Below are 12,060 nucleotides of genomic sequence, written 5' to 3' on the forward strand. Positions count from 1 at the left end.
CTCCCGAGGTCAATCTTACACCCAGTGTTGGCTAAACGTTTCATAGAGAAGCGGAATATGTTGTCGGTTCAGGTTTATTATTGTCACGTGTGCCGAGGTACAGTGAAAAGCTTTGCTTTGCATCCTGTCCAAACAGATCAGATAATGCCAGACGTAAACACGATGAGCATGGAAGATACAGAATCTAATTCTCAGCATTGTAGCGCATCAGTTCCACAGACAAAGTCCAATGTCCACAATGGGGTAGAGGTGAATCAGACAGTGCCCTAGCTTATGGGAGGGCCGTTCAGAAGCCTGATAACAGAGGGGAAGAAGCTGTTCCTGAGTCTGGTGGTGCGCGCTTTCAAGCTTCTGTACCTTCTGTTGGATGGGAGGGAGGAGAAGAGGGAATGACCGGGGTGGGACACGTCTCTGATTATGTTGGCAGCTTTTTCGAGGCAGTGTGAAGTGTAGATGGAGTTAATGACGGGGAGTCTGGCCTGTGTGACGGACTGGGTTACATCTACAACTCTGCAGTTTCTTGCAGAGATTCCTGGATGTGTGCTGAATCCAGTACAAGTTCATCTGGTCAGTGTGCGTTCTCCAAGAAACACCTGTGGTCTAACCGCTGGCTGAGTAATCCTCACATATAATCGCAGTGTGCCGGTTACTTTTCTGGGCAAGAGCATTTTTAATACCAGTGAGGTTTCTAACCACAAATCCACCAAGTCAGCCTATTTCATTCTGTGTAACATTACTGAATCCTGGCTCAGCTTCAGCCTACCAACCACACAAACCATCACTTTTGGAAGTTACTTCCAGCCACGACTTTACAAGTCGTTGCTTCCAGCTCTCAACTCCCAATTTTCTACCGTTGCTAAATTGGCAGCAATTCAAACCTCTGCTGCCAGGCTCTATCTGAGTCTGTTCACCCATCACTCCCGTGCTAACCCACATCACCAGGTGGGATCCCGGTTAATCAACGGCTTGACTTCAAAGTTGTCATCGTTGGGTATCGTTCCCTCCACGACTCCAACCGTCCACCCCTTAGCCAGCCCTACAACTGTCTTGGGTATCTGCAATCCCCCCAATTCAGGCCTCTAGTCACACTGCCCCAATCACAGAAAAAACACCCTTTCACCTTCCACAGCCCAAAACAATTACATTCTCTTCCCACTCTAATGACTCTGGATTAAGTCCCATTTACAGTTATTTACATTGGCATACACGCATATCCAAGAGGAATCATTGTTGTTATAATCATTCAGTACAATTATTTACGATGAGGCTGAGAGAAGTATATCAATCATGAGAGGCAAAGATAGGGTAGACAGTCAGAAGCTTTTATCCGGGGATTAAATGTCAGACTAGAGGATGTAACCCTAAGAGCAACACAGAGGGTGGTGGGGGCCTGGAACACCCTGCCAGGGGTGGTGGTGAAGGCAGATACCATAGTGGCATTTAAGAGGCTTTTGGAGAGGCACATGGATATGCAGGGCATGGAGGGAAATGTATCACGTGCAGACTGAGGAGATTAGTTTAATTTGGCATCATGAACAGCACAGACATTGTGGGCCGAAGGGCCTGTTCCTGTGCTGTACTCTTCTCTGAGAAGATCACTCACTGAATGCCCTTTAAAGTGCAACCTTGTCAATGAGTGAAATAACCATTATTATCGATCAATATATTATATTTGTTATAAATGTCCGGCCCACCAATCTAAACCCATAAATAGCTTCAGGGAAAAGATCTGTTGCTGGACCCCTTCTGAAAGCATCTACAGAATTACAGAATGATCAGCCACGATGACATTGAATGGCGGTGCTGGCTCGAAGGGCCGAATGGCCTACTCCTGCACCTATTGTCTATTGTCCTGTAAAACTCAGAAGTTCAAACGTTTAGTATGTTATAACTTACACCTAAATTGTCTCTGAAACAACTCATTTTATAGAATAAGCGATCCATTCCTTGTTTTCAAGAGAAAAAAATGAAAATGTACGGTTTAGAAAGTTTTCTTGAAGTTAGTTTCAGGTGTGCACTTGTTAATGAAGCAATCCTTTGTGAAGATGCCAAATATTTAATTCTGCATACTAAAATTCAAAATTAAACCACTAAACATTATGAACACATCTTGCTGTAATTTACCAGTAATACAAGAATGTTAAAATATTCCATGTCTTTGGACCTGTTGCATTTTGCTTGATTTTAGAAATCTGCTTTGCAAGATGAGGGCTGATCTCTACATGCAATGATGCAAAGTCTCCATCTGGTGACCTTTTTGATTATCCTTCTCAGCTTTACACTTTGGACTATTCTAACGTGAGAATGCATGTTTGAAGGGATTTATCTATCTGGATCATTTCACTGGTAACTGTGTAAGAAGTAGCTCTCCCCTCTCCTCCATCGATCCATCTATCAATTTATGGATTATTTGGTCCAAACAGCATTAAGAGAAAAGTCCAAAATATAAGTTCAGTTACTGTATCTGCTACAGCAGTCACTAGTTTGAGGATTTAACTTCCTTTGAGCATAGGGATCTATCAGCTGGAAGATGTTGATTCTCATCCAGTGGGAATGATTACGCAAATATCCATGGCAGAACCCACAAACATTACTAATAGGCTGTTGGAAAAATGGACCCAACCCAAAATGCCTCCTGTCCATTGCCTCCACAGACACTGCCTGCCCCACTGTGTCCAGCATCTGCAGTCACTTGCCTCTCTATTAAAACCCAGTGAGTCGTTTTTTATACCAAGATGCCCAATTCAGTTTCTACTTTAGACAAAGTTATCAGTCACTGTTCATAGACTATATTTTTTATGGCGTTTAGCTGGTTGCTTGTTTAAAATACCCAGCAACCATTGATTCTCCTTTATTTCGGCAGGTCTGCGCTGTAGGTGAAGATGGAAAAATATATTTTGCAGTATTCTGTCCCTGTGGTCATAACTAAAGTATTAAACATATTTATTGATTGTAAATACACAAGAGAATAAGAACATGAGTGTACACTATGGGAACTATACATTGGTCATTGTGAATATCTGACAATTTATGATTGATGTCACATACTCTAATTTATTTGTTAAATCATCTATTTATTTGAACTGTGTATCATGGTGCTGCTAACTTTTGATATATTGTAAAGATATGCACTTTAGAGTTCAAGTAATGTTGTTACATGACCAATAATAAAGTGATTTTGTGGTTGTTGAATTGGAAACTGGAGTAATGCTCGTTAATAACATGATTAAACACGCAGTCACAGAGTCACCCAACACGGAACGGGCCCTTCAGACCAACGCGTCCATGACACCAAGATGCCACATCTAAACTAGCCCCATTTGCCTGTGTTTGGCCGAGAGCCCTCTAAACCTTTCTTTTCCATGTACCTGTCCAAATGTCTTCTAAATGCTGCCTCAACTACCTCCTCTGGCAGCTCGTTCCATATACCCACCACCCTCTGAGTGAAAAAGTTGCCCCTCAGGTTCTTATTAAATCTTCCCTCTCTTACCCTAACACTATGGTCTCTGGTTCTTGATTCTCCTGGGTAAAAAACCCAATCTATGATAAACCTATCTATGAAAAAACCCTATCTCTTCCCTCATGATTTTATACACCCCGAAAAAAATCACCCCTCAATCTCCTGTGTTGCGAAAAATAAACTCCTAGTCTGCTCAACTTCTCCCAACCGCTCAGGCCTTCAAGTCCTGGCAAATCATCTCTACCCTCTTTCCAGTTTGATGGAATCCTTCCTATTGCAGGGATGACCAAAACTGAACAGAATACCCCAATTGCGGCCTCACCAAAGTCTTGTACAACTTCGAAGGCAGACACAAAATGCTGGAGTAACTCAGCGGGTCAGGCAGGTCTGGAGAGAAGGAATGGGTGACATTTTGGGTCGAGACCCTTCTTCAGACTGATGTCAGGGGAGGGGGCGGGACAAAGTTAGGATGTAGTCGGAGACAGTAAGACTAGTGGAAGAACGGGGAAGGGGGAGAGGATTGAGAGAGAGGGAAAGCAAAGGCTATTTGAAGTTAGAGAAGTCAATGTTCATACCACTGGGGTGTAAACCACCCAAGCAAAATATGAGGTGCTGTTCCTCCAATTTGCGCTGGGCCTCACTCTGACAATGGAGGAGACCCAGGACAGAAAGGTCAGAATAGGAGGGGGAGTTAAAGTGCTGAGAAACCGGGAGATCAGGTAGGTTTAAACGGGCTGAGCGGAGGTATTCAGCAAAACGATCGCTGAGCCTGCGCTTGGTCTCGCCAACGTAGAGACGTTGACACCTGGAACAGCGGATACAGTAGATGAGATTGGAGGAGATGCAGGTGAACCTCTGTCTCACCTGGAAAGACTGTTTGGGTCCTTGGATGGAGTCGAGGGGGGAGGTAAAGGGGCAGGTGTTGCATCTCCTGCGGTTGCAGGGGAAAGTACCTGGGATGGGGGTGGTTTGGGTGGGAAAGGACGCGTTGACCAGGGAATTTTGGAGGGAACGGTCTCTGTGGAAAGCAGAAAGGGGTGGAGATGGGAAGATGTGGCCAGTATTGGGATCATGTTGGAGGTGGCGAACATGTTGGAGGATTATATGTTGTATGTGACGGCTGATGGGGTGGAAGGTGAGGACAAGGGGGACTCTGTCCTTGTTGCGAATTGGGGGGAGGGGAACAAGAGTGGAGCTGCAGGATATCGAGGATACCCTAGTGAGAACCTCATTTATGATGGGCGAGGGGAACCGCCGTTTTCTAAAGAATGAGGACATCTCCGATGCCCTGGTATGGAAAACCTCATCCCGGGCACAGATGCGGCGTAGACGGAGGAATTGGGAGTAGGAGATAGAGTCTTTACAGGAAACAGGTTGGTAAGAAGTGTAGTCTAGATAACTGTGGAGTAAGTAGGTTTGTAGTAGATGTCGGTCAATAGTCTGTCTCCTGTGATGGAGACAGTGAGATCCAGAAACGGTAGGGAGATGTCAGAGATGGTCCAAGTGTATTTGAGTGGCGGATGGAAATTGGTGAGGTTGATGAAGTCAGTTCTGCATGGGTGCAGGAGGTAGCACCAATGCAACGGAGGCTTCGGCCGTGGGCCCTGCAGACCGCAACATCGGGAGTTCGCAGGTCCCTGGCTGGCGACCGGCTTTCGGGAACTCCAGCCGTAGCAGCTTCAACCGCCCTGAAGTGCGAGGCATGATCAACCCGCTCGCAGGCCCTTCATCGCCCTGCGTGGCTCGGCCGCAGCACTTTCCATCGCCCGGTGGGGGCTCAGGACCTTCATCGCCCTGCTTGGCTCGGCCCTGGGACTTTCCATCGCCCGGTGGGGGCTCAGGACCTTCATCGGCCTGCTCGGCTCGGCCCTGGGACTTACCATCGCCCGGTGGGGGCTCAGGACCTTCATCGGCCTGCTCGGCTCGGCCCTGGGACTTTCCATCGCCCAGTGGGGGCTCAGGACCTTCATCGGCCTGCTCGGCTCGGCTCGGCCCTGGGACTTTCCATCGCCCAGTGGGGGCTTCAAAAAGTTGGGAGCCTCGATCACCTCGTGGCACCACGGGAGAAGAAATCAGGAGGAGATAAGACTTTGCCTTCCATCACAGTGAGGGTGTGCCTAGAGCAATCACTATGATGGCTGTTTGTGTAAAAAATTGTGTAAAAATTGTATCTGTGTGTCCTGTGCTTTTTGTTGTCTACTGCCGGACCCTGACGTGAGAGGACGCTGGCGTTGTTTATTCGCCGCTTCTCCGTTAGGATAGTTTGTCTGTTTGTTTTTATGTTTGATTGTTTATGTAAAGCGCTTTGAGCACCTGATAAGGCGCTATATAAAATAAATGCTTATTATTATTATTATTATTAGTCGTCAATATAGCAGAGGTAGAGTTGGGGGATGGGGCTAGTGTACGCCTGGAACAGGGATTGTTCGAGTATCCTACAAAGAGGCAGGCACAGCTAGGGCCCATGCGAGTGCCCATAGCTATGCCTTGGATTTGGAGGAAGTGGGAGGAGCCGAAGGAGAAGTTGTTGAGGGTAAGGACCAGCTCTGGTAGGCGGAGGAGTTGTACAACTTCAATGGGTTTTGTAAAAAGTGATTTATACAGCAGAAAGGTTATTGGAAGTCTTCCTATAGTGTTTACCAAAATGGTTCACCAAGACACGGAAGCCTGGATAATCGTTCAGAGAACCACTGGTGCATCTGTTGGGTGGAGAACGCCCGTGTACCTGGGGATGTCCTTCCAGGATGGCGCCCAACCCAGGCGACTATCTGCGTGCTGGCCACAGAAGCAGAACTGCAATCACACATTACAATCGCCCCACACTCTTAAACCCGACTCCGACAGCAACAGTTCTTACCTTAACTATGATTCCCTTATCACTGTGAATGGTTCGATTGTAATCATGTATTGTCTTTCTGCTGACTGGTTTAGTTTAGAGATACAGCGCGGAAACAGGCCCTTTTGGCCCGCCAGGTCCACGCCGACCAGCGATCCCCACACATTAACACTATCCTATACCCACTAGGGTTAATTTTTACATTTACCAAGCCAACTAACCTACAAACCTGTACGTCTTTGGAGTGTGGGAGGAAATTGAAGATCTCGGAGAAAACCCACGCAGGTCACGGGGAGAACGTACAAACTCCGTACAGACAACACCCGTAGTCAAGATCGAACCCAGGTCTCCGGCGCTGCATTCGCTGTAAGGCAGCAACTCTACCGCTGCGCCACCGTGCCAGTTAGCACGGAACAAAGGCTTTTCACTGTACCTCGGTATATGTGACAAAAAACTAAACTGAACTGAACTGGATATCCTGCTGATAAAATGCTGACTATTGAACTTGGCTTTTCCATTTTTAGGGGAGAGGGAGTTACTATTGAACATGAATATTACTGAAGGATAAACTCTTAAAGAAGATATGGGAGGCAAGTTGTTTTTACACAGAGGGTGGTGGGTGCCTGGAACAGCTGCTACCAGGGGTGGTGGTGGAGTAGGATCGCCAACTGTCCCGTAATAGCCAGGACATCCCGTATTTTGGGCTAAATTACTTTGTCCCATATGGGACCGCCCTTATCCCGTGTTAGTAGGGTTGCCAACTTCCTCACTCCCAAATAATGGACAAAGGGTGACGTCACCGCCCCGCGCCCCACGTGACCTCACCCAACCAGCGGCCACGTGCTCCCGCTCCACCAATGGTGGTCGTCTGGGCCGGGAGGCGGGATGCGTAGTCATTGGCGGAGCGGGAGCACGTGGCCGCTGGCTGGGTGAGGTCATGTGGGGCGGGGGGCGGTGACGTCACCCTTTGTCCCTTATTTGGGTTTGAGGAAGTTGGCAACCCTATGGTGGATTTATTCACAAAATGCTGGAGTAACTCAGCAGGTCAGGCAGCATCTCGGGAGAGAAGGAATGGGTGACGTTTCGGGTCGAGACCCTTCTTCAGACTGATGTCAGGGGGGCGGGACAAAGGAAGGATATAGGTGGAGACAGGAAGATAGAGGGAGATCTGGGAAGGAGGAGGGGAAGGGAGGGACAGAGGAGCTATCTGAAGTTGGAGAAGTCGACGTTCATACCACTGGGCTGCAAACTGCCCAGGCGAAATATGAGGTGCTCCAATTTCCGGCGGGCCTCACTATGGCACTGGAGGAGGCCCATGACAGAGAGGTCAGACTGGGAATGGGAGGGGGAGTTAAAGTGCTGGGCCACCGGGAGATCAGTTTTGTTAATGCGGACCGAGCGCAGGTGTTCAGCGAAGCGATCGCCGAGCCTGCGCTTGGTTTCGCCGATATAAATAAGTTGACATCTAGAGCAGCGGATGCAATAGATGAGGTTGGAGGAGGTGCAGGTGAACCTCTGTCTCACCTGGAAAGACTGTTTGGGTCCTTTGATGGAGTTGAGGGGGGAGGTAAAGGGACAGGTGTTGCATCTCGTGCGGTTGCAGGGGAAAGTGCCCGGGGTTGGGGTGGTTTGGGTAGGAAGGGACGAGTGGACCAGGGAGTTACGGAGGGAACGGTCTCTGCGGAACGCAGAGAGGGGAGGGGATGGGAAGATATGGCCAGTGGTGGGGTCCCGTTGTAGGTGACGGAAATGTTGGTGGATGATATGTTGGATCCGCTGGCTGTTGGGGTGGAAGGTAAGGACGAGGGGGATCCTGTCCTTGTTGCGAGTGGGGGGAGGGGGAGCAAGAGCGGAGCTGCGGGATGTGGAAGAGACCCTAGTGAGAGCCTCATCTATAATGGAGGAGGGGAAGCCCCGTTTTCTGAAGAACGAGGACATCTCGGAAGCCCTAGTGTGAAACACCTCATCCCGGGCGCAGATGCGGCGTAGATGGAGGAATTGGGAGTAGGGGATAGACTTTTTGCAGGGGACCGGGTGGGAAGAAGTGTAGTCCAGATAGCTGTGCGAGTCGGTGGGTTTGTAGTAAATGTCCGTCACTAGTCTGTCTCCTGTGATGGAGATGGTGAGGTCCAGAAACGGGAGGGAGATGTCAGAGATAGTCCAGGTATATTTAAGGGCAGGATGGAAATTGGAGGTGAAGTGTATGAAGTCAGTGAGTTCTGCATGGGTGCAAGAGATAGCACCAATGCAGTCGTCGATGTAGCGGAGGTAGAGTTCGGGGATGGGGCCGGTGTACGTCTGGAACAGGGATTGTTCGACGTACCCGACAAAGAGGCAGGTGTAGCTAGGGCCCATGCGAGTGCCCATAGCTACGCCTCTGGTTTGGAGGAAGTGGGAGGAGTCAAAGGAGAAGTTGTTGAGGGTAAGAACCAGCTCTGCTAGGCGGAGGAGAGTGTTGGTCGATGGGGATTGGCTGGTTCTACGGTCGAGGAAGAAACGGAGGGCTACGAGACCATCCTTGTGGGGGATGGAAGTGTAGAGTGACTGGACATCCGTGGTGAAGATGAGGGAGTGGGGGCCTGGGAACCGGAAGTTATCCAGGAGATGGAGAGCGTGTGAGGTGTCTTGGACGTAGGTGGGGAGGGATTTAACCAGGGAGGATAGGATGGAGTCGAGGTAGGTAGAGATAAGTTCGGTGGGGCATGAGCAGGCAGAGACAGTGGGTCTGCCGGGACAGTTGTGTTTGTGGATTTTGGGTAGGAGGTAGAATCGGGCCGTGCGGGGCCTGGGAACTATGAGATTGGAGGCCGGAGATGATGAGGTCAGTGATGGTGCTGCTGATAAAGGTCTGGTGTTTATCGGTGAGGTCATGGTCCAGGGATAGGTAGGAAGAGGTGTCTGATAGTTGTCGTCTGGCCTCGGTCCAGTAGAGGTCAGCACGCCAGACTACCACAGCCCCTCCCTTGTCAGCGGGTTTAATGATTAAGTCCGGGTTGTTGCGGAGTGAGTGGAGGGCTGCACGTTCAGGAGGGGAGAGGTTAGAGTTAGTCAGGGGAGTGGAGAATTTGAGGCGGCTGATGTCACGCCAGCAGTTTGAGATAAAATGTTCTAGTGAGGGTAGTTGGCCACACGGGGGGGTCCAAGAGGAGGGGGTCCATTGGAGACGGGAGAAGGGGTCATCAGTGGGGGGTCGGGGCTCCTTACCATGGTAAAAGGCTCGGAGGCGGAGGCGGCGGAAGAAGAGCTCCACGTCATGGCGGACGTGGAACTCGTTGATGTGGGGGCGGAGGGGAACAAAGGTAAGGCCTCTGTTGAGGACCGACCATTCGGTGTCTGAAAGGGGGAGGTCAGGGGGGATGGTGAACACCCGGCAATGGTGTTCTGTCCCTTTACCTCCCCCCTCAACTCCATCAAAGGACCCAAACAGTCTTTCCAGGTGAGACAGAGGTTCACCTGCACCTCCTCCAACCTCATCTATTGCATCCGCTGCTCTAGATGTCAACTTATTTATATCGGCGAAACCAAGCGCAGGCTCGGCGATCGCTTCGCTGAACACCTGCGCTCGGTCCGCATTAACAAAACTGATCTCCCGGTGGCCCAGCACTTTAACTCCCCCTCCCATTCCCAGTCTGACCTCTCTGTCATGGGCCTCCTCCAGTGCCATAGTGAGGCCCGCCGGAAATTGGAGGAGCAGCACCTCATATTTCGCCTGGGCAGTTTGCAGCCCGGTGGTATGAACGTCGACTTCTCCAACTTCAGATAGCTCCTCTGCCCCTCCCTTCCCCTCCTCCTTCCCAGATCTCCCTCTATCTTCCTGTCTCCACCGTTATCCTTCCTTTGTCCCGCCCCCCTGACATCAGTCTGAAGAAGGGTCTCGACCCGAAACGTCACCCATTCCTTCTCTCCCGAGATGCTGCCTGACCTGCTGAGTTACTCCAGCATTTTGTGAATAAATCGATTTGTACCAGCATCTGCAGTTATTTTCTTATAACCCTATGTTGGAGGCAGATACGATAGTGACGTTTAAGAGTCTTTTAGATAGGCACATGGACACGCGCGGATATGGACACCTGCGGATATGGACAACGCGGATATGGAAACATGCAGATATGGACGCGCGGATATGGACACACGCGGATATGGATATGCATGTATATGGACTCGCGCGGATATGGACACGTGTGGATATAGATACGCGCGGATATGGACATGAGTGGCAAAGGACACGCATGGATATGGACACATGCGGATATGGTCACGTGCAGATATGGACAGGCGCGGATATGGACACACGTGGATATGGACACACACGGATACAGACACGCGCGGATATGGACATGAATGGCAATGGACACGCATGGATACGGACACATGGGGATACGGACACATGGGGATACGGACACATGGGGATACGGACACGCGCGGATATGGACAGGTGCGGATATAGACAGGCGTGGATATGGATTTGTTTAACTTGGCATCGTGTTTGGCACAGACATTGTGGGGTGTCGGGCCTCTGTTCCTGTGCTCTCCTGTTCTCAGTTCTACGTTTGCCGGGGTTCATATATCATGTCCAAAAAGTGGCTCTATTTTTAGAATACTGGGTGAAGTTGAATCCATTTTTTTTGTTTCGGATTATTTTATGAAACTTAACTTGTCGCCAGAGTGATTTTCTGTGAGGATGAATCGCGCCAACTACTCACTCACTGTGTGACTTTATTTCTCAGTAAATAGACATCGCAGTTTGTTGCACAAACTGTGGTCATGGTTTCATCCACTAACACCCGTCTGTCTGTCCGTCCGTCTGCCGCTGGAGGGCAGAACTCACTCAAAGTGCGGCCGACAAAACCCACACACAGGTTCATTTCCAAACTAAATCGTCCGGGAAAAGTCAGCAGAAGCTTCGAGTTATACTGCACGTTAAATCACCTCTCATTAGCCGTTGTCCAAACATGGATCTGGCCAAACAAAATAGCAAATCCGCCCCTTCAACCAATGCAATTTAATTACCTGAAATTAGATTTTGAATATTCAAATAAATTAAGAAACCGTTCCCGGGATGTTGCTCCTGATTTTCTTTCTGACAAACAAAAGCAACGACGTGGAGTTTAGAGTGAAACAATAATCCAGACAGGGGAAGCAACAATTGCAAGGAGGCGCATCACTTGCTCGGTTTGTGTGTGAGTGGGAGATGGCCCGGGGTGAAGTAACTTGTGGCCGCCGTTTGGAGCAGGTGAGAGGACGTGTTCTCCACAGCACCAACAACCCGCATCATTGCCCAGCCAGCCGCCCACTCTACATCACTAACCAACGCTACCGCTCTGCTACACAATGGCACCTTCCAAACCCAGGTAGACCACACGCCCGGGGTCTCCTCCCCCACACACACACCTGTCCACCTGTCATTGCTCACCTTTCCCATCCCGTCATCCACCCCTACCCCCTCCCACCTGCCCCACATCCCTCACTCCCCTCCCCCCGCCCCACACCCCCCTCCCACAGGCCCCACATCCCCCACCCTACCCCCTCCCACCTCCCCACATCCCCCACATCCCCCACCTGCCCCACACCCCCCACTCCCGACCCCCTCCCACCTGCCCCACGTCCCCCACCCCCTCCCACCTGCCCCACATTCCCACCTGCCCCACATCCCCCACTCCCCACCCCCTCCCACCTGCCCCACATTCACCACCCCCTCCCACCTACCCCACATCCCCCACTCCCCCTCCCACCTGCCCCAATCCCCACCCCCCTCCCACCTGCC

This window comes from Rhinoraja longicauda, chromosome 20 (assembly GCF_053455715.1).
Source record: "Rhinoraja longicauda isolate Sanriku21f chromosome 20, sRhiLon1.1, whole genome shotgun sequence".
Classification (NCBI taxonomy): Eukaryota; Metazoa; Chordata; class Chondrichthyes; order Rajiformes; family Arhynchobatidae; genus Rhinoraja; species Rhinoraja longicauda.